An 18,409-nucleotide genomic window follows, 5' to 3' on the forward strand; every position below is an offset into this window, starting at 1 on the left:
CCAAACCTACACCGTGGTGGCCCTCGCCATTGTGGGCTGCAATGGCGAGGCCCTCCCTGCACCTCGCTGCAAGCCAGCCGCCCAGCCCTTGCCCTCCCCGTCCTCTCCTCCCTCGCCTGCGGCCGCGGCGGGGCCCAACATGGTTGGAGCAGCCAGGCTGGGCACTGCCTGTCCCCACGTGCCTCGGCCAGCGGCAGCAGCACACAGGCTCCAGCACTGGCTCCCCTCCAAAGGTCAGCGGCCGTTCCCCTTCCTGCGCTCCCTCCCGCTGTCCAGCCCTGGCAGCCCGCCCAGATTAAACTTGATAAACCCTGGGCAGGCTGCCATGGGGCCCACCGGACAGGCCCCGTCACCGCAGCGGGGTTTGGTGGTGACGGGGCTCGGTGGGGACCTCGCCCAGGGGCTCAGAGGTGGTGGCGGCTGCTCTTCTTGCCACAGCACCGACGGCCCCTTGCGTGCCACCGCCGCGGGCCGTGCGTGTGCCTCCATGGCCGCGTGCTCACCTGCCTGCAGCCGGGCACCTGCGCGAGCAGGGGCGTGTGTGCGTGAAGGTACGTACGTACGTGCGCATACGCGTGTGCCTGCACACCCGTTGTGTATCAATGTGCATGCACATGTATGTGTATAACGTGCATACACGTGTGCACGTGCGTATGTGCACGCACGCGGACATGTATGCCCACGCGCACGTCTCCATATAGGTGTATGTGTATGTGTATGTCCCCCTGCATGCGTGTGTGTACATGTGCGTGCCCATCAGCGCACACACGTATATGAGTTGCCTCCGTGTGACACATGTGCGTGTGCGTGTGCGCGTGTGTGCATGCGGACACTGACGTATGCCGCCCCTGGCCGCGTGCCCCCGGCGGCTCCGCGCGCCCTGCCAACGGCGGCACGCCTGCCTCTCCCACCCCGCCCGGGGACCGCCCCCGCCGCCTGCGTCCGCGCATGCGCGACTCGGAGCTCCGCCCCGCCCGGCGCGTCACCACCCCGCGCGCTGGACTGACCGCCGCTCCATAGGGAGGGAGGCCCCGCCCGCACCCCGTCGCCCCTTTGCCCTCTTCCAACATGGCGGCTCCCGCCTCACGCGTGCCTGCACGCAGGCGCCGCCCCAGCTCCCTTCCGCCGGGCGCCGCGGGTGAAAAAGGCAGGAAGGAACCGGCCCGGGAACTCTATGGTTTGGCGCGGTGGGTAGCGTGGCGCAGCCGCCTCGTCCGCCCGCCCCCGCCCGCGTTGCACGCCGGGACACAGTGGGTCCTCCTTCCTGCCCCCCCACCCCCGCCCGCCGCCAGTCCTCCGAGCTTGCGCCGCGCCGATATCCGCGTTGCTCCCAAGATGGTGGCGCGGGGCTCGGGCTGAGAGCGAGCGAGTCCGCGAGAGGAGGCGCACCCGCGGGCCCGGCCCTCCCTCCAGCCCCTGCGCGCCGCGGCCTCGCCAGGCCGCTCGCTTCTGCCTTCCCCGCCCCGCCAGGCCGCGGCCCCGTCTCCTCCGCCCCGGCGCCCCGACGGCTCCACCGGCAGCAGCAGCGGCGGCGCCTCCTCCTCCTCCTCCTTCTCGCCTGCGGCCCGGCCCCGAGCGCGGCGCGGCCCCCGCATGAGCCCGGGCGGCGGCGGCGGGAGTGACCGGGAGCAGCAGGCCGCGGCGCCCAGGTCGGTAGGCGCTGCGCAGCGCCCGGCCCGGGGGAGGGCCGGGAGGGGGGATGGCGCCCGTCTCACGCCGGCCCTGAAGGGGAGGGGGCCGGGAGGCGGCCCTGCCCGCTTCCCTCCGCCGGGGAGATCCCCCACCTCGGGTGGGGAAAGCGGGCGGGAGGCGCCGGCGGCAGGGGTGCGTGGCCTCGGTGGTCCTCTCCCCACTCCCCGTGAGGCACATGGGTGCGGGGCCGCCCCGTCCCTCCCCAGAAGCGGGAAGGCCGGGCGGGCGGGTGGCTCTGGGCTTCAGCCCGCCCCCCCGGGGAGACCGGGCTTGCCGGGCGACCTTGGGTGAACCCAGCCTGCCCCTGCCTCAGTTTCCCGGCTCGGCCGAGCGGCGCAGCGGCGGTGCCAGCTCCGCGGGGCTGCTGTGGGCATGGAGTGCCTCGGTGCCTTCGGCATGGCCGGCTGTGGCAGCTGGGGAGGTACGGGTATGTGAAGTACTGCGGGGGTGCATAACTAGTGTGCAAGGCCTGCTTGACGAAGTAGGTATGTTCACTTGCTCGTGTTACCCTCTATCCAGTCTGAAGAGTTGGATCTGCTAACCTGTGAACAAGCTGCTTTGCTGATGAATGTGACCTGTTACTCCTGGCTGCAGGACTTGCTGGGTTTCAGTTTTAAGTGTACCTGCAGTATTTCTTTCAAAGGAACTCTGTGGGTTGTTATGGTTCACAGTCGATTTGTAAATCATATGCCTAAGATGATGTGACGTGGTCATTCAGAAGTTACTACTGCTTAGGAAACAAAACATGTTCCACAACTCTCCTTTAAGTGGCAAGAACCTGTAGTCTGTAGACTTGTAGTTATGCTTTTTTTCCTCCAGTTAATGGAAATGCTTGTTTATGTTTCCCTCTGTGTAAGCCATGCTCTACTTCTGAGACAAAGCCTGTGTCTTGCACATCACTTCAGGGATGGTCCCTCTGTGTCTGTATGGAAACTTCCCTACATCAGTAGGAGTCTGTGCAAACCTGAGGCTCTGTGAGAATCAACTTGTCAGATTAGTTTTACCATGCTTCTTGCATGTTTACCAAAAAGTTCCTCAGTGGGAAATTGTACCTGATTTTAGCTTTGATTTCCTAAGGAAGTAAGACCTATGTGATTGTATTGTCAGGTTTGGTTTTGGTTTTGTTTTTTTTTGACTGCTTGACTGGTTTGAAAGGGAGAGGTCTAAAAGATAAGATTAAGTTCCTAATTCATGCAAATAGCATCCAGCTAGAGAGAGATTCCCTGCTAAGGGAGAAGCTACACTCGAATAGCTACACATGTTAGATATCTATGAATGGGTGGGAGAATAGTGGAGATGGTGAGAGGTACCTCTCAATAAGAATGAAAACTGCTGGAAAATGGGCTTTACAGTTTTCACAAACTGCTTGGTTTGGGTGGTGGCACTAAATATTCTGCCCTTTCATCCTGGAAACAGTTAAAGGTACTTTTTTAAAAAATTTGAAAATACTTTGACACTCAGCTTAATGAGTGTGTTGAATTGAAAATATGTGCATTACCACATTGCTATAGATATTCGATAGTTTTCCTCACATACATTTGTCTTTTAAAACAGATGCTGTTTTGCAGTGCTTTTGACTTGTCTTCCTAACAGTAATGTTCTGTCAAGTCAATACAGACAAACCTCGGAAGAAAAGCTAGACCACTACTTAGGTTTACAGGGCTGAAAAATACCTTTAATTGAAATTATTTCCGTTCAATATTACGGATATTTCATCTCTCTTTTATGAATACCTTCCATTCCACTCTAAATGTTTGCTATTTAATGTAGCATCTTTCTTACTGGAATTAACATGTTCTTCTTCTGTTTACCAGGGTTGTTTGCTATTTCTCTTCTCTGGAGTATCCTGAGTATCTCCCAAGAACTTAGAAATAAAAGCACCAAGCTAGATGGCAAAATAAATAATTTGATTTGTTTGGGGATTTTAAGGGTATGGTTGTGTGACTGTGGGGGAAAAAACCAAACCCAAATAACAACACCTACTGAAGGAAAGGCAGGCTTGAAAAAGCAGAGGTCTTTAACTTTTTCACAGCAGTGAGTTTCAAAGCCTAGATCTCTCAGTCCAGGTCCTCTTCAGAACTCTAATGTTGTGTGGGTTTGATCTTTTTTCATAACAGCAAACAAAACTTTTAGTCTTTTTTAATTACTGCCGCTGCTTAAAGACATATGCAAATGATGATTCTTTTGTGAATGGAAGTTAAAACTGTGTGTATTTGTTAAATACATCTAGGGATGCTCTCAGATTGTTAGAGTCCCTGTTAGAGGACCTTGAGTTTGTCTCTGTTATAGTCAACTTGAGAAAATAAAACAGGTTCTCTTTATTTTCATTTAACTTCACTTTTTGTAGGAGAAAACCTGCTTTGGAAATATGAAATGATCTATGTATCCCACAGTAAAATCATGCTTACTTCATTATGAATATGTGCTGCTTTGACATGTTCTTCACTAGTTCTCTATGAAATCACAGGTTCTACTTAACCAAATACATAATTGGGGGGGGAAATATCTTTGAGTTAAGTTTTAATAGTCATAAACATGTTTAATTGTGAACATGTTTAAGCATATAACATTTTGTATAAACAATAATTAATGTAGTACATGATATGACACTTATCATGGAACGAATTTAGTGTTTACATTTTTGTAAATATGCATCATCTTAGGTTTTGCTGTGCAGGAAAGTGGGTTTTTTTGTTTTTTGGATTTTTTTTTCCTCTGCTACTTCTGGTTTCAGTTTACTTGGTGAATGTCCAGAGAGAATTCATGCTTTTTTAAACGCAGGAAATGTCTTTCTCCCTTCCCACACCAGTGTATTCATACACTGGAAGGTAAAAGCAACTAATTCTTAAAAATAGAACATGCAATTGAGGGACAAGAGGAGAGAATTCCTGAAGTATGTAGGCATATACCTCATTTTCAGTGTCAATCTTTGTTTCTGGTACTGTGGGCCAGGTCTTCGCTTCACTTCAGTTAATGAATTGATATTGATTTTTAAACAAAGGAGGTATGTTTCACACTTTTTCTGAACTACCCAGTGTATTTAAGGTAGCTATGAGTTTTATAGAGAAGCAGTGTTGAAAAGTTTTCTGTCATTAATCAAATTCTGATTTGTACATGGGAGGAAAGGGGTAATACATTTGCTATCAGGGGTCTGTAACAAATAGTTTAGAATATGATATTTACTTTTTTATAAAAATAACCTCTTCCTCCCCCCCCCCGGGAGAGTGTTGTAAGCTTTGCTAAATAGTTGGTTCCCAGAGACAACAGCAATGAGCAAATCACATGTTTGAAGTGACTTTTGTCACCTTAAATACTTTGACCTTAACATTTACTGCATTAGCTTCCTGTATTTACAGGCAGTGCCTGACAGCCTCGTAAGGCTGTATGCCCATGAATGAAAGTTTGGAAAGAAGCTAGTTCATGTGAATAATAATGTGTGTAATGTATCTGGTTGGTTAGCAGAAAGTCATCAAGTACAGGGCAAAGGTAATATTTTGGAAGGAAGCAATGCTTCAGTAGCTATACCAGCTGGTGAGGCATTTCTTCAGGAAAATAACCTCAAAGGAGAAATACAAAAAAGATAAAATCAAATAATATTGAGATCCAGGATTCATGCTTGGCAATGTAGCATGTGAACAAATAGCGCTTTAAATTGCTATTTTTGAATAGTTCCACCTTCTTGTGGCGAGGAGCGACAGAACTTATTGACAACAAAATAACTTACTGGTTGCAAAATTACATCATAAATTAAATATTACCATAGTGTTCTGTCTCACAAATACTCTTATGAATGAATCTCTTAAAGGAAGCATTAACTACTTCTTACTTTTAATAGGTTGAGCCTGCTTCCCTGTATTATGCAAACTGCTGAATGGAGGAAGGGGGCGGAAGTCAGTCTTTACCGATACTCTTTCTGTTACCATCCTGCATGGTTCTTTACCCATGTTTTACAGGGTGGTGAAGAATTAGGAGAAGCTGCAGTTGTTCAGCTGAGTGGAACTAAATGGGTGGCTTCCCTCTGGACCCTCACTTCACTGTCTTAGGTAAGAGGGGTGACCTGCTTCTTTTGAAGCAACCTGCATTGCCTTAGGACATAGGTATATGTGTTTTAAGAGAAACTTCTAGTTAGCGAAGCGGAGGTTTGGAATTTTTTTTTTTTGTAATCTGGTGGCTTGAAAAGGATATTCACAGTATGTAGCTGTTCAAGACTTTTCTTCAAAAAGCATTACTGTTTGTATCCATCCAAATAGCTTTAAAAACATGCTCTATTCTATATTCACATACTTTACCTTTGAGAATCATGCTTATCTTGTGTAGTATGTCAACATTGGGACTGCACCAGAGGTGAATTAAAGCGGTGATGTTTTCGCACAAACTTGAACTGATGTACCGGTTGGCTGCTTGATATGGAGGGTGCTACTATTTTTCGTGTTCAGTCGTTGTATGACATAATTTCAAAGCTGTGGCCTAAGTAACTAAATAACACAAAATTCAAGTGTCTCAAAAACTGTAAGTTTCTCAGTTTAAAACCCAATGGAAATTTGGTCTTGGAGGGCCTTGCATCAACCGGTGGGATCACAAACAGAAAATCATGGAACCCGTATTTGGGGTTGGTGGTTGTTGCATAATTGTCTGGCAGCAATTAGTCCGTATGGTTTGCTTTTGATTCTGGTGTCCTGTGAGCACTGTGGTAGGACTTCTGGTGTCTTGACCAAGCTAGAGTTCTAGGGTGAAGCTAGTTCTTCACCTCCTCTTCATAGAGGAGACCATGCTCTTACTCCCTTTGGTTGGACCTCTTTTTGGACTTGTTGATACTTCCTTGATAATCACTGCACCAAAGAAATTGGTGAAATGAGGAGATTAGAATGACAAATAAACACCCCCTCTCCCTTACCTTTAGGAGCTGTGTGCAGTGGAGGCACAAGAGCTATCTGTAACACGCTGCCAAGCTTGCATGGCACTGAGAGATGCCAGACTTGTCCAGGCAGCCAGGCTCTGGCACTACTTGTGTACTCCTGCTCTGGTATGCTCTGTGGGACCCAGATTGGAGCAGCTGCAGTTGAGCAGGCTTGGGGTGTTAGAGGGTGGTGGAGTGGCTCTTAAAGGAGCTGAACTTCTAAAGTGGGCTGCAGGTCAAAATACTTGAGGAAATGCTACCATAGATGTAGACGAGTTTTTCTTGTGCATTATAGTTAGTCATGTGTTTGAGCTGATTACTTTAATACTTAAAATATTTTCATTTTACAGTACAGTATTTTTCATTGTCTTAAAAGGTATCAAAAACTTTTACAAAGCTGAAGAGGTCTGTCACTACTTCAGAATTTCTATTTCCATTTTCATCTTTCTTATCTGTACAGACATATTCAGATCATTATTACTTTTTATTTCATAGTGAAATCTCATGTCCAAAGTCTTGGTGATGAATATTGTGGTTTAATATGTGTATATAACCTATTTTATTTTTAGAAGGTCCAAGGTATACTAGTGTACACTGGCTGCAGTAACAGCACCTAGATGTATTTCAGCTGTTGTAGCAAAACTTGCCTATTGTGGGCCATAGAAATATATACTTATAGTTCATACAACCTGCAAGTCCCATGAGAGTTCAAGGACATGGGAGCTCTTAAGTATCACTTCTGTGAAATACTGGTATTTCTTGGTCGCAAAGGTTGAGCCCTTTACATTGTAAGGTGGTGATAAATACTCCATTTGCATGGTTCCTATGACCTGAGTACCTTACTGAAAGAAGGATGTTTGTGAATACTTGTTTTTTATTTGCCTAATGTTGTTATATTAAGAATGTCAGTCATGGAAGAAAATTATTCTTATTTGAACTTAGATTAGAATCTATAATACTAGGTAAAATACCTACCACTTTCTTTGAGGTAGCGCGCTCAGAATTTTTTCTTCTACTCCTGTCTTATGACAGTTATTGTGTAAAAAAAAAAAAGTGGAAAATGTTGTTTAAGCACCTGATAGTGGTGTCTTTCATTAGACCAGACATGAAAGTTGCAAAGTATTTTCTGTAATTTATAATTCATTTCTTAACTATTTTGCGGTTCTGTACGCTACAGTTTGATTAATTCAGTAGCTTACCATTTTTGTTAATATCATTCAGTGTGCCTTGAAGTCTGTTTTTCTTATTGAAAATGTATGATGTAGTTGTAAAAAAGCAGCTCTTTTGGCTCTTGTCATGTGACAGATCAAGAGTTCTTTATGTTGAGTAGAAGCAATAGTGTTAGCCATGGTTTTAGTCACATTTGCCATTTGCATTTTTTTAGGCAGATGTGGCTTAATGCTAATTAATAAGTATACTAAAGGTGAATGTTGAAGCACAGCTGACTTCATGAAATTATTTTCATTCCTTTTAGACAAGCATTACAGATTCCATGTTTAATTTTGTGGTTGTTCATGTAGCCTTTGAGCAAATTTTTTTAGTAGACCGCCAAACTCCTGCTCTGTCTTGGTGGTGGCAGGTGGGGAGAGATTGAAGAAAGAGAACTGGAAGTGCAGGAGCTTCAGTTTTGTGCAACATTGGAATTACTTGCTCTTCTGCTGCTAGCTACATGTTATTAAGCAAATCCCGTCTCCATCTCCTCCACTGTGGTCTTGTTGCTTCTGTAAATTGTACTGTTTTAAACTACATAGCTTCAGTTATGTTCAGAACCTTTGTTTTCTTTTCTCCTATTGCTGGGCAATAATCATAAGATCCCTGATAGATGTATTTGTGATCCTTTTTCATGCTGTACTTTGTGCTCTGCTTGTACTCTGTGCACACTGAAAGTTGGTGCTTTTGTACCTTAGAGGAGAGTGAGTGAATTTTATATAGATGACATTGCTCTGTGTGTGTACATGAACAAATACATACATTGGAGTTTAAGCTCGAAGTCCTGTGATACAAAGTGTTAAAATATTGGTCACATTTGTCAGAATACTTTTAACTGTTTGCCTAATGGTGTCACGGTGAATGAAGAATTATTCTTTAATAGAATATAAGATAGATATTCTGGATTTCTGCTGTTGGTATGGAGTGAAAGTGCCACCTCTGAACAGGAAAATCATCAGTTACTGTCTCATAATGTTCAGATAAACTTATTCTTTTTTCTTCTAAATAGTAGTAAAATTTTTTTGACACAGTTGCATAACATTAACTCATCCTAATTGTACATAAATCCACATAATTATCATAACTGCCTGTTTCATGAAACAGGTAGGTGCCCTATAACTTTTTTCTTTAAATACAAAAGATTGTGTACAAGCTGTTAGTGCTGTAGAGCTTTACTGGCACGACTGTCAGTCCAGGATCACCCCATTTTACATCCCTGATAAAGATTTGGGCCTTTGGTACTGGATAGGTTGTCTGTGGTTTGATATCTTTTAAGACAAACCTGAATGTACTCTTAAGGTAACCAGATCAGGGTTTCCTTCATGGGAACTCTGATCTGTATTGGAGATCAGCCTAAATCAGCTGCATTGGATTTGTTTTTTCTTGATAGAGTTTTAGAACCAAGAAATTAAGTATTAAATCTTCACAGTACTGAAAATCTGATTCTCTGTGCCAAGTAAGTAACTTTTTGGAAAGTAATTACTAGATTTCGTTTGTTACATGCCTATATGCCTGTTTCTGTTGCTTTTTCCCCTGAAATTGGTTGTGCTTTTAGGTGTTTGTTGAAAATGCTTGGAGTATGTTTTAGTCATGCATCCCTTGTTAATTATGGCTTCCCTGAAAATGAACAATTTATAGAAAAGCTTATTAAACTCCAGCAGTTTTGTGCAGCCAGGACAAAGATGTGGTTCTATCTGTGACTTTTTTTGCGTGTTGTGTGTTTTTTCTTATTATAAATACCAATTCTTTAAAAAAAAAAAAGGGGGGGGGGGGCGTGGAGGAGAAACCTTGCAAGAATCTTCCAGAAGAAGGAAATGGATATTTGTAATGAACTGGATGAATGGAATTGTAAAACTCTATTGCATCACGAGAGAGGAAAGAATAGGAAACATTGTGTGTATGGACTTTTTCTGCTTTTGTAGTTTCCCTAACATACTAAGTATTCTGTTGTGGTTTTTATGGGAAGTATGATTCGGTTTGGGAAGTCATATGATTTAGTTATAGGTATTCCTGCAGGGAGTTGGACTTGATGATCCTTATGGGTCCCTTCCAACTTGAGAGATTCTATGTTTCTGTTCTATGATTCTACGTTTCCTTTAGTTGCAAACTCGTGAGTAACGGAATGGCCATTCTTGAATGTATTGTTTTGAAGTTGCATTGAGTTTCAGATTGGTACAGAACATAGTGCAAAAACTGAAATGTAATGTTTTGCATTATAGGTACAAGAACTGTAGAAGTCCACTTTAGAATTTGAAAGAACAAGTTTCTGCAGCTCTGGAAAGATATGGTATGTTTATGTTTTCACTTATGTTGTGTGTGTGCTAATAATCATAATAACAAATACTTATACTTTTGTACCTGGATTTTAAAAAAAAGTTGAAAATAAATTCAGGAAGAAATAAATTCATTTTTCCCATATTTTTTTGACTGATGTCTATTACTTAGGCATAATTCTCTAGAAAACTGAGTTACTTGGGTTTGCTTGGAGAAAATAAATACTGATGATACAATATTGATGAATTCCCTTTTAATTTGTTTTACAAGCTCAGCATCACATTGCTACCATCCATCTATTTCTCCACGGACTGGATAAGAATCAGTGCTGTTTCTGAAAGTTTTTTTCCTTGCTGCTGAGCACATGTATAGTGAGGCTTGTAGTTTTTAGGTATCACTTGCAAAGTAAGTTCAGAACTACTAGAAAACTTAAGCAAACATCAGTGTAAGTCAAATTTGCAAATTGGAATGTTAGGAAATACAGAAATGTAACCTTCAGTAGCAGTGCTAACATGAGCCCATGGCACACGGTATCTCTTTTTGTCTAGGCTCTTAAATTTCCAGCCAGCTTAAAAATTTGTACATGCATTACAGCAAGGTTGGAACCTTAACTTGTAGTTATCTTATTCTGGTGTAGTCCAGTGGAGATACCTGGTAGTACAGAATAACTGCACCACTCTGTAGTGTCTCTTAAGTTCTGTAGTTCTGCAGCTTGGTACACAGAGAATTTTAAAAAATTTTTGCATTGCTGCATTCAGAAAAACAATTATTGTTTAAGTTCATTTTTCTGCCATATTAAATAAGTCTGTTAATGCATGTATAAAATTGTATGTAGTTACTTCAACAACTACTTCTAAACTATGCGTGTACTTTCTTTTTTAACCACTTAAAATGTGGGGAAGAACTCAGTAACTGCGGATACAAGTTTTATGCCCTGCATGTTTATGTCTAGACTTTTCTTTTGAAGACACTTAAGAACACATCTAAAGTTTTGAAATCTCAACCTTGCAGAAGGGTTGTTGGGTGTCTTTTTTTAAAGTTCTATTTCGTAGGAAGCTATAGGCAGGAGCTAAAATGATTAATTCTAAGCTGAAACTTTAAGTATAGTGTGTGCTGATTAAAAAACGAAATCTCTTAAAAAGCCATAATGTTACATTATCACAATCCAGATGTTCCTGAGAGGATTGTATAAATTGGTCCTTTACTCTAGCAGGCATCTGGCAGGTAGTGTATATTCATTTTTGCACCCACAGCACCACTGGGACCACCCACCTGCTTCTTGCTCTCCAGTTTCAATACCAGTTGTGTGTATGATGGCTCTTCTTCAAACCTAAGCTATTTCTTTATTGCCATTATTTCTGCTGGCTGCTTTTTTCTGGATGTTTAACTGCTTGCCACTGTATGTATGCATAGAGTCTTTGTAATGGTATGCGCTTCATGATTTGATGAACAAGAATTCCCCTCTAATCTCCCACAACTTGAGTAATGAATACTAATGGAACATCAGAAAAGCTGAATATTATGCTACAGAATTGCATGATTGTGTGGTCTTGATATGAACTATATATAAACAAACACGCTGGTGACACTGGAGGGACTTGGTGAACAGAAAGGTACTTTACATGGAAGGCTGCGTGGAAGATGGGTGGCAAAAGAAAGCAAAGTAACAAAGCATAAGCAAAAGGACAGATGGAATAAAAGTTTAAATATGAAAGCTGAAGTGAAGCTGTAAAACTTACCTGTTTGGAAAATAACTTAATGTGATACCTAGCCAGTAAAAGGAGAGCTACTAAAGGAAATTTAAACAGGTTATTGGATTTCATCTCCTGATATAGGAGGGGCTTTCCATTCATAACTGTATATCATTTTGGAGGCAGCCTGAAGTAGCAGGCATAACTGAGCTAGAAACAAATGGTTCTGCTGCAAAAAATAAGGGGGGTGTGTGTAGTGGAAGAAAAATCAGCTATGGTCTAAGTGAAAAATGCAGAAGCGAAAGATAATTTCAGGTCTTTCCCTCTTTTACAAAGCTGAATAAATTACATGTATGATCTTGCTGAAATACCAAACCAAAAGCAAATGTTGAAGGGAAAATCTAGTGTCCAGAGTTCCGGGGGCAGTTGTAGAAAATGAGAATAATGCACAGGCCTTTAGCTTTGGGGCAGGGGGAGGGAATGGGAGGGAGCAAACACTAGACCTTTTTCTGTTACTATGTGATTTGTGGAGTATTGATGTCAAGGCAAAGTAAGTATACAGATATTACAGGATGAAGCTTTTATACAAATCTCTAGTTGATCTCTCTATATTGAGATGCACCAAATTCTACCTTTATTAAACTCAGTAAGTTGTGTTTTTACTGATGTGTAAATTCCAGAATGGCACCAGCTTTAATTTGAAGATAGTAGCAAATTCAGATCCCCACCCCAAATAACTTATTCAAGTGTTAATTGTCCTTGCTATCCTGCATGCTTGTGTTCCTACTCTAATTTGAATTTGTTAGCCTTCAGTTTCTAGTCATGTGGGGGTTTTATATGCTTTCTTTTAATTGGAGGATCTTTTTTATGTATTCTTTGAGAGGAACTTAGTTTCTGAGAGGACTTAATTTCTTCCAGTATCTGTATTGATTAGCTTGATTAACTTTAAACTCTTTCCATTATCTAATCACAAGGTGCTTTCTCCTATCTTCATGCTGTCTTTGTGGCTCTTTTCTGCTACTTCTGGAACACTTTTGAAGAATATTGAATAATTGGAGAACTGGGCTCAAGTTTTGAACATGTCTGAAGTACTTTGTGCAGATGAACAGACACCTTTCCAGGAACCCTTCATATCTGTCATTCTAGCTGTAATACTGAGAGCATGTGTGTGTTTGCTCATCAGTTGTGATTGCCTTAGTCACTTTAGGTTGGCATTTTCCAGGATAGACCCCAATTTTTTTGGTCTTCTATGTGATTTTGTGTTTGTGGTGATTAGTTGAATGGTTTGGTTTGCCAGGCAGTGGAAGAAAATTCATATAGATGCCTTATTACTGTTTTTTTGCAGCTCCATTAGGATTTAGGTAATCAGGTTTTATTAGTGGCTGTTTTATTTTACTTTAGGATCACTGATAATTTGGCCTGCTATTAGTTGCATGAAGAAAAATTCTGGCATCTTATGTCTTTTCATGTTTTCTGTGTTGGAAGCAGCATGCAGGCAACAAAAGCAATTGATGTTTCCAACCTTATCAGGAAATTAAGTCTCAAGCAGGCCTATTACTTTTTTTTTTTTTCTCCTGCAAGTGACAGTTAAGATTGAACTTAGGGATTTGGTGAATATTCTACAATTTCCTCCAGGCCACTTGATGAATCAATCTCAAGTTATAAAAGGCCAGTTTGCCTATTAGTTGGCAATTCCTTTTTTGAAGTAGTAAGCTAGCTAGGGTAGTTCTGAGGGCACCTTTTACTGTATAGATGATGACTGTCAGTTTCATCATGGTACTCAAAGTTATTCTGGAAATGTATCAAATTTGAGAAGAGCATTCATTCTTGGGGGATTCAGAGGGATTCTTCAGAAAACATACAAAAGTTGTCTTTAGTTGTATCTTGAGAGATGGTCATTTTTAATTAAGCAACTCAAATTCTGGCACTGGAAGGTGAGGAAGGTCATGGTACTTTTGTACAGGTGAATCACCCCCCATTTTCATTAGATCATCTGTCAAGAAAAGAATCCTAAAAAAATTTTGATCAAAGATTGCTTGAGTGGAAACTTAAATTCTTTTGGAAAGGAAGCTTAAATTCTTAAAAAATGCCACCTCCCAGGGCACCCATCATTCAGTAAGGTCACTAAGAAGTCATAGTTTAAATAAGAAAAGTGTTCCTTCACTTGGGTGTGAGCTGCCAGATAGCTGTGCTGTCACTGACACTGAACACCTGTACATCAAATAACATAGGGAAAGTGATAGGTATAGGAAATCCATGTAAGTCACAACTTTTAATTAAACTCTTTGTAGCTGGAAGTTTTTTGGTTTTATTTTTGATGGCTGACAAGTAGGTACTTATGTTCTCCATGGTGTGGCTTTAGGTTATGTGTTTTGAAACTGGGGGCCTCCTCTTGGCTCATGTTTGTGATTCCAGACTTTCAAGATTAAATGAAATGTGCAAAGAGAAGATCTCATCAGGCTATGTGAAGAAATTGGGTTTTAGCTCCTTTTTATGCACCTGAACTTGGTTTCTGACTTCTTGTTCTTTTTCTGATTTATTATTTATTTCCTCCTTTGTCAGTTGATAGGAACATTCTTTTCAGAAACTCTGCACTTTTGTCACCTTGGAGAAATGGGTGTAGTCTCAAACTACTGCATAAACATTATTTATCCTGTTCCCTCTTGATGAGTGCTACTCCATGCCATACAGGGTTCTTCAGATATATGGTTTGAAGGCATGGCTCTTGTGTATTGTCTTACTAATTATAACAGGGGTTGCAGCAGTCCTGGTTGAATTTACCTCTTGTAAATAGTCACTAAGCAGATGTAGATCACAGAATCGTATAGGTTGGAAAAGACCTTCGAGATCATTGAGTCCAACCATAAACCTAACGCTACCAAGACCACCGCTACACCATGTCCCTAAGCACCTCATCCAAACATCTTCTAAATACTTCCAGGGATGGTGACTCAACCACTTCCCTGGGCAGCCTGTTCCAATGCTTGATAACCCTTTCAGTGAAGTAAAATTTCCTAATATCCAGTCTAAATCTCCCCTGGTGCAACTTGAGGCTGTTTCCTCTCATCCTATCACTTGTTACCTGGGAGAAGAGACCAACCCCCACCTCTCTACAACCTACTTTCAGGTAGTTGTAGAGAGTGATAAGGTCTCCTCTCAGCCTCCTTTTCTCCAGACTAAACAACCCTAGTTCCCTCAGCTGCTCTTCATGAGACTTATGCTCTAGACCCTATGCTCTAGATGTGTCTGTACTGGAGCCTGCCCAGTCCTAAAGAGCCTCTAGCAGCCATCTTGGGTTTCTCAGACATATTCCACAGGCACAAACCGTGTTTGATACCTTCAGCTGCTCTGTGTGTCTGTGAAAGCCTAAACTATAAGCCATGCTAATCATGACAGTGAAGACCAGAGAAATCTGTTTGAGTAACTCTGCTCTTAGAATAAATATTTGTTCTGGGGCTGCTGTTGCAGGGTCCTACCTTCTATGAGGTAAGTTATATCCAGAGATATTTTGTCAAGGAATTCGTATGGCAGAAAAGCAGCTGGTTTAGGTCAGTTTCCTATTCTTCATAATCCCCTTTTCCAAGATGTTAGTCTGTTCATCAGTGAGGTTTCCCTTTCCTGATCAAGTAGTGTCCTTTGACTCTCTTACCATTGTTGTTTTTTTTTTTCTGCCTTGTTTGGATCCAGCAGTCAAAATGTCCTTTGTTCAAACTAGATTCAGAATAAGGGATCTTTGATGGCAGTCTCCTTCACCACCCACCCCATGTTTCAACATGCTGGACTCTTTGCCAGCAGACAGTACTCTGCTGATGCATGAATGAGTAAGGTTTTAGAAAAATGAATTCTTTCGTCCGTGCTAGGGAATCCTTGCCAATCATATTCTGTCCCAAAGGAGTGGCAGGGAGGATAGGTGGAGATGGTAGGACAAGAAGGAGATAGAAGGGAAAATGATTCATTAAGGTTTCTTGCATCTGGATTGTTGAAAAGTAGCATGAGATTTTTAGACCCCAGTACAGTAAATCTAGTTTTAAGGTATCTTGTACCAAATTAGAAATGCTGCAACTACCTGATTCAAAGCTCTGTTCCACAATAAACTCAATTTGTAGATACAAATTTCACTAAAAAACAGATAACTTCAGCTCGGTGAGATTCATGCCATTTTGGATACTGCCTCTCTTCACCGAGCTTCTGTAGATACTATGTTCAGTGGCATGGTAAATCTGACTAACAGAGTTGGATCTGTGTCAGGCCTGGGCACAAACTTGTCTTGGCCGTGACTGTGGAGCTGCCACCTCAGTGCATATTCTTTAACATTCCAAAATCTGATGGTTTTTGAATCCAGCACCAACACTTCATGTGTTCCTTCACTGTTGACAATCGTGTTCATGACTTCTCCCATATGAAACAGCCTCAGGAAAACCCAGTTTTACTAAGGCTGCTGTCAGCCTGTTGTTCTAACATGCTTCCATTTGAATGGAAGACTACTGTAATTAGCTTTTGCCCATGGTCTGGGTGATGCAGGACACAAGTCTAGGTAGAGAGTGATTGATTTGGCACACTCCAGAACATGAGCTGATAATTCCAGTAGTCAGAATGCGAGTTTCCCAACCAACGAGGCGTTACAGATTACACCACTGTGCTGTCCTCTTTGACCACCATGCTAGAAGTTACTTGGGCAAAGAGCTAGAAGGGGTTTTAATTTCTAAATGCATTTTTACAGAGACATTTCACATCAGTTCAGAAAGCAAGAATTTATATTTAACTTTAGAAGAAAGCACTGCCTTACAATAGGCATCTGTTTCTTTAAAGCTAAGGCTTGCCTGAAAGTGGACATTGTCAGGTCTTAAACAATCAGAATGTTATAAGCAGTGGTTTAAGGCTTCTTAGTTTTGCATCGGCATCTTGGATTTTGCTGTTTGCTTTTCTGTACGGCTGATGGTCAGCAAACATTAATTTGGAAGTCTTTACCCTGTTTGTCATTTAATGTTGACAGATGAGGAACCTTTCCAACTGACTCATTCATTGTACTGTGTTCCTGGCATTGACTCAGTTAGACTTTGACAATTTACACCTGTAAAACATAGGTGCTAGAGAACCTCTGTTTTGTTTTGGAGGTTTTTGGTAGCCTGCTTCTTTTTTACTTATGTCAACTGCACTTGTGTTTAGATGAGAAGACTCAAATATTACTGATGTTAAAATAATTAAATGGCACTTTTCCTGCCTCAGGGAATGTACCCGATAAAACTAATAAGCATCATTCCAAGACTAATACAAATTTTGTTCCATTGCAGAGTTTGTAGCAGAATGGCAAATGGTAGTAGACTGGTAAAAGTCAGCAGCTTTTCTGATAAACTTTAGAAAATCATGGGCCTTGCTTACTGATCAGTGATTTCATATCTCTTGACAAGTCAACAGATACAAATCAACATTGAGAATGCTTGATTGCTCATCAAACCTAAGACCTTACTGAAAGACTCTTGTAATAGGTTGGATGGAGGACAAAAGCTTTCTTTACTGAAATGTTTAAAGCTGTCTGATGTGCTCTCTTAGTATTTGCACCATATTGTTATGACTGCGGGTGTTGCAGAGAGCTGCGGGTGTCCCCTCAATAGCTCGCTAGCCTTTGTGCACCTTGCTTCTGTATGAGGCTTCTGCTGCATGGCAACCTACAAATGTGGGGTTTCTTCTGGGTTAGAGCCACAGGACTGAACTTCTCGGATACTGTACAGAGGTCTGTCTTCATAGCTACTGGCTGTTTAGAGAAAGTAAGATCACTTTTTACTTTTTATTTACTAAATACAGTAATAACATTTCAATTTTAATCAAAACTTTATAGTAACAGAAAGTGAATAATGCTATTTGATCTGACTCTCCATCAGAGGCCTTTTTTCTTTACAGTCTTTGTCCAGTGCACCTAGGATTTTGGGTGGGAGAGAGAATGGGGTGAAATGAGTGTTGAAGGTTATGCTTGGAAATATTTTTATCAGTTAACTTTAGTTCAGAGTAGATAATAGCAGTAGGTAAGAGACTAACTGGTTCCTTTTCAGCCATGGAAGTAATCAGCTGGGGTGGTCCCAGGGCGCTCTGGGCACGAGTATTGCTGAGTGATCACTGGCTGCCACCTGCGTGACAAAGTAAAGGACCAACCCTTCAATTTATACCGGTGGAGCCAGATCACAGGAAACAATTGACAGGTAAAATACACTTTTGAAAATCTAAGGGAGAGGAGAGAGTACATGTGGCATAAATGGAGCAAAGAACCTAAAAGACTGGCCACAGGAAGCAAAGGTTGCTCCTCTGAAACTTTTACATAGCTTTAGCTTGCTTCATTTTCGGGAGAGGCACACAGCAAAGCGCAAATTACATGTTGCTCCCTGGGAACAGAGAACCTCATTAGGAACCAATATTAATTGAATTGTAGCAGGGAAACAACTAACATAATTTTATTGTAGTTAGAAATTACAGTTCATATTTACACACGTTTCCAAATCTTTGAATGCTTGTTGTCTTGACGTCAGGTGCTTTACAGTGGTATGAGAGATGGGTTTTGGTTTTTTAGAGAGGCTAAAAATAAGTTGATGAATTTTCAAGTTCACTAGTTGAGTGTACTGTAGTGAGTTACTCCAGAAGTCTTAGAATACCATTC

At 42.0% G+C, this 18,409-nt stretch overlaps 1 protein-coding gene across 4 annotated transcripts in view; it reads left to right on the forward strand.

Annotated features, from left to right (window-relative positions):
- The first annotated feature begins 1,159 nt into the window (after window positions 1-1,159).
- The window catches only part of UBE3A (ubiquitin protein ligase E3A), a 55,564-nt gene continuing 38,314 nt past the window's right edge, over window positions 1,160-18,409 (forward strand). Inside the window, exons 1-4 of one of the 4 annotated variants that reach the window (XM_072849637.1) lie at window positions 1,160-1,649; window positions 5,646-5,735; window positions 10,018-10,085; window positions 17,811-17,957. The gene's annotated coding sequence lies outside the window, so the exon portion shown is untranslated. The remainder of the gene's footprint in view (window positions 1,650-5,645; window positions 5,736-10,017; window positions 10,086-17,810; window positions 17,958-18,409) is intronic. The other 3 variants (XM_072849638.1, XM_072849635.1, XM_072849636.1) reach the window with 3 other exon arrangements.

Source organism: Ciconia boyciana, chromosome 1 (genome assembly GCF_034638445.1).
Source record: "Ciconia boyciana chromosome 1, ASM3463844v1, whole genome shotgun sequence".
NCBI classification, from domain to species: domain Eukaryota; kingdom Metazoa; phylum Chordata; class Aves; order Ciconiiformes; family Ciconiidae; genus Ciconia; species Ciconia boyciana.